Here is a 4,876-nt window from a genome sequence, read left to right as displayed (position 1 = left end):
ACGGAGGGTCGCCGGGAAGGCCTTGCAGAGGAGGGGATCCGATGCTCCATGGAGGAGCATAAGAGTCCTGAAACTCTCCACGTGATCCCGCGGGTCCGCCGCCCCGTCATAGGGCTCGATCGCCGGCATTTTGAATCCCGGCGGATTTGGGGTCCGCAGGATCCTCGAGGCAAGCGCCAGTTGGGAGGAGATCTCCAAGTCGGCGAAGGGATCTTTAGAGTGGCCCTTCAGGACCTGGAGTTGTCGGTGGAGATCGTCCACCCGCCGGTCCAGGGAGCGCGACCGATGGGTGGGAGACAAGGAGCACCGAGAGGGGGACCGACTGGAGCGCGGGTTCCTTGAGGACTGGGGGGTCTGGGAACGCGCCCGGGCCCGCCTCTCGTACCCCGTGCAGCTTCGGTGGGACGGTCCCGGCAGAATGGACCGTGCTCGAGAATCTTCCTCGCGCCGGCGCTCCTCCCCATGGGAGAGGAAGGAGCGCGGGTTAAGGAGGACAGGTGAGCGCTCAGGGAGCAGCGGCTCCTGGGCCCGCTGCGGCGCTCGAGACATCACACCCTGCAGGTTCTGCACCGCCTCCGCGAGGGTGCGGACCTGCTGGGCTAACTGGTCGAACTGAGCGGCTTCGACCATCTGAATCGGGGGTGGAACAGTGGAGTGTTGCTGAGAATGTGTTGGAGACGCAGCGGCCTCCCGGCCAGAGGCGCGAGAGGCCCCGCGACCGGAGGCATTGGAAGCTCCACGACCACCTCGCCGTGCCATTACGATCGCTCTAAGATTCGGTGGCCCTCCTTCTAGCGCCAACTGTTGCTGGTGGTCCAAACCGAGAACGATTGGCACAGCGGTGTGATCGGGATTCCGTCTGAGCTGCCTTGGTTGATATTGATTGTGCTCCACCTTCCACCGGGAAACCTGCAAGCAAGCCTCGCACCACCACTGGGGTAGTGGGGGCCCTCCGACGATCAAGTCAGAGGAGATTGGAGGAGGAAGAGAGATGATAATAGCAAGCAAGAGAGTGCTCTGGAAGATATTGCTTACCCCCCCTTCTCCCCCCAGCCGCATATATACCTGGCTGGGGGGTCTCTCAGGGGGGTTTGCCATCGTGGAGCGCGATGGAGTGGCCACTGACATGGCCGTTGCAGGGCGTCGTGGAGCAGCGCTGGGTAGGCCATGACAGGGCGTAGTGGAGTTCCGCTTTGTACGGCTGATACAGGAGATCGTGGAACAGCATCGGATACAGCCGTTGCAGGGAGTAGTGGAGCAGGAGGCCTCGGCGTGCCTCTGGGAAGCAGCCTGTCGTTATCAAGAGATCTCCGACTCGGGGTCGGAGTGCCGGATCAGGGGGCAGCCGACTCGGGGTCGGGCTGCGGTGCTGAGGATATCCGACTTGGGGTCGGATTGCTAGATTAAGGGGCAGCCGACTCGGGGTCGGGCTGCGAAGCCGAAGATGTCCGACTCGGGGCCGGACTGCTGGATCAAAGGACAGCCGTAGTCTTCATGGGCGCGCGTGCCGGTCACGTGGAGCATGGCGGCTTAGTTCCCCCGTAACAGGTTCCTTACTCATGAATTCACCATTACACATCATTTCTACAAATTGTCTCATATTGGAAGACAAACCATCATAAAAGAAACTAATGACCCTCCAAATTTCATATCCATGATGTGGGCAAGCAAGGAGAAGGTCCTTAAATCTTTCCCAACACTGAAAAAATGTTTCTCCATCTTTTTGTGCAAAGTTCATGATATTTCTTCTAAGTGTGTTTGTTTTATGTGTTGGGAAGAATTTCTTTAAAAATTCTCTTGTCATTTCTTGCCAGGTAGCTATGGTCCTAGGCCTTAAGGAGTGTAACCATGACTTAGCTTTTTCCTTTAAAGAAAAAGGAAATAACTTAAGCTTAACTACCTCTTCAGTGACATCATTGAAATGAAGTGTTGAACATACTTCATCAAATTCTTTCAGATGCAAATAGGGACTTTCAGAATCAAGTCCGTGAAACTTTGGAAGTAATTGGATTATTCCTGGTTTCATGTCAAAAGCTCCTGCAGCAGTAGGAATAACCATACAGGATGGGGTACTGGTCCTAGTGGGTTGTAGATAATCACGAAGCGTTCTAATAGGTAAGTCATCTTGAAATTCATTATCTCTCTGATTACTACCATTATCTTCCATTTGATTATTTGAATTTTGAACAATTAAATTTTTATCTTTTGATTCAACTCGAAATAATCTATTCGTTTTATCTCTTTGCCACAACCGCATATACTGACCAATTAACCAGTCGACTTTTTTTTTAATTATTATTATTATTAATTATTTATTTATTTATTTTGTATGTATATATATTTTTTAGAGTTTTGGATGAGTATGAATATTATCTAAAGCTATGAATATTGACACCCTGCTACTAAAATTATTCACAATCAAACAGTATCAAAGCATAGCACCCTTATTTCTAATGTTTTCCTAAAAATTTCTAGACAGCTCCTAACTGGTTTGAAGAGTACACTTAAGCCTCCAATCCGGTCTGATAACCTAGTCGACCAGGTAAGCTCCCAGGTAAGTGGAGAGGTCACGATGCGTATAGCAAAGGTCCCACTTAAAAACCACTTTCCTCGAACAGAAACTGTCTCCCTTTAATTACTTAGAGGGACAAAGCTTGCCTAGACATCGACCGGGGTCATAGAGCGAAATTGGTGCAACTTTCAGTGGTCTTCGTCCTATTGAGCTCGATTATCCTTAGGGGCCAATGTCTAGTTGATTTTAATTAGGCTTAGGATATTTATGCACTTGGATGATTTTTGGGCTAAGGACGAGTGATGAAATTCCGACCTTATCTTATTAATGGGTTCAGCCCTTAGATTATTTTATGCAAATGCTTTATACTATATGCAACAATCAAGAAGATTTTTAACATTTTATGTCATGACATTAAATTGCATTTGAATAGTTGATCAAGCAAACTAGCTAAATTTTTTTTCTTCTTTTTATTTATTTATTATTTTTATTATTTTATTATTTTAATTAATAATAATTTTTTAATTTTTTAAAACAAGAGTAAAATTCTAATCTAGGAAAAATAGGACTAGTATGAGCAAAACAGGAAAATTAATTTAAATACTCACGGCCGGAGTTCGTTCACTCCGAAAATCCAAAAATGTGATCTTGATCTTCCTCGTTACTGGTCCTGCTTTGTGTCGCCCTTGAATCTGAAAAGATTTGAAATTTTAGCTGTGTTAAAAATAAAAAAAATTGAAGAACTAAAAATAAAGAATTGAAATTTTCAGCCTTGTTCTCGTTCGCACGTTGCAAATCTCCGGCAACGGCGCCAAAAACTTGCTACGATTTTAATCTTGCTCTTTTAAAAAAGAAAATTAAACGTAGGATACCCCAAGTATAGGGTGTAGCAAAGTAATATTCTCGGTGAGACCGAGATCGAATCTACAGGAATTTGACAGTGAACAAAAACTAAAGGCTAAATAATATTCGAATTAACAAAATATAACTAAGGCATCAGGATTCAGCCTAGCACTTCATCATGGTTTTCTTAAAATCATCTATTATCTCAGTTAAATAGATTTAGTTTTATGGGCAGTATTACAGTAATTATATTTTAAACTACAGGGATTTCTAAGCATCTTTTATACCCGGAAGAAATAACAAATCAAAAAAAAATATATAAGTTTGAAATAATTTCTATAAATTTACTGCATCATAAATCAAAAAGAAAAATATTAAAATCCCATTGATGATTAAATGAAATACATGAAGAAATTGCTAGGCTTTTCCCTAGCCTTAGCTAGAGAAGATTTAGCTACTCATATGAAATGGAAACATTTTCATAAAAAGGAATTGTAAAGAATAACTTAAAATAAACATAAATCCCTTTTTCCTTTTTTTTTCTTTGGTTCAGAAAACAGGATGCTCTGTTTTCTTCTCCCAGTTGCTTCCTCCCTTCCGTGGCCTCTTCTCCTCTCTCGCTCGGCTGGGAAAGAAATGGATGTTGGCTTCCCTGGTTCCGTGGCTTCCCCTCGCTTCCTCCTTTTCCTCCACCGTGTTGTTCTCTCCTTCCTCGTCGGCTGATTTCCCTCCTTTCGTCCGGCTGGAAAAATTGGAAGAGGAGATGCTCCCTTCTCGCCTCCGTGGTTGCTTGCTCGGCTGCCTTCTTATAGCATGTTGAAGAGGCCGGATGAAACGCGGCTGAGATGCGGGGTGGAGGGAGTTGCAAATATGGGAAGACTCCTCGTGGATGGAATTAATTTGCTGGGATCGGCTGGAAAACGATCGGATGCATGGAATACGTGGATGGCCGTTGGGGTGTTGAGAAGACTCCTCGGCTGGAAGCTCTATTCCAAAATGGATGATCCGATTGCATGTGCTGGGAGGTCTCGGACGGTTGGAAGATGCTGGGAAGCTCCTCGGCGTTAGGAGTTTGAACATTGAAGAAGTTTGAGCTGCAGTCATTGATGTTGGATTTGTGGATAAGCTGAGAAGAAACGGGGGAGACGGAAGGACTCTGATGAATGCTGGGACGTTGCAGACGTTTGGGAAGTTAAGAAGACTCGGCTTGGGACTCTTCTCCTCCGATGGCTGCTGGCCTCCTCCCTTTCCGTCGCATGCTCCACGCTTGGATGAGCTGGGAAGAAACAGGGGAAACGGAAAGATGCTGATGAGATGCCATTTGGAATTGAAGAGCTGGTTTAGCTTAGGTCTCTTGGGTCTGATTTAAGTCCCTTGGATGAGATGCCATGATGCTTGGAATTGAAGAGCCCGTTTGCATGTGCATGGAGGTCCACGGTCGGTTGGGAAATTGGAAAATTTCAAAGCCCCCATGCTGTGGATGTTTGGAAAATTTATTGAGCTTGGGCTGCCAGGCATTGG

The 4,876-nt window shown here is 45.9% G+C and overlaps 1 non-coding gene across 1 annotated transcript; it reads left to right on the top strand.

Moving 5' to 3' along the window:
• Nucleotides 1-1,649: 1,649 nt before the first annotated feature.
• Nucleotides 1,650-1,756, top strand: LOC120109382. Its single transcript, XR_005510289.1, has one exon. It is a non-coding gene; the product is annotated as a small nucleolar RNA R71 (small nucleolar RNA).
• Nucleotides 1,757-4,876: the final 3,120 nt, after the last annotated feature.

Source organism: Phoenix dactylifera, unplaced genomic scaffold (genome assembly GCF_009389715.1).
Source record: "Phoenix dactylifera cultivar Barhee BC4 unplaced genomic scaffold, palm_55x_up_171113_PBpolish2nd_filt_p 002103F, whole genome shotgun sequence".
NCBI classification, from domain to species: domain Eukaryota; kingdom Viridiplantae; phylum Streptophyta; class Magnoliopsida; order Arecales; family Arecaceae; genus Phoenix; species Phoenix dactylifera.
Note: the sequence above shows the minus strand (reverse complement) of the source record. Positions and strands in the feature narration are given on the sequence as shown.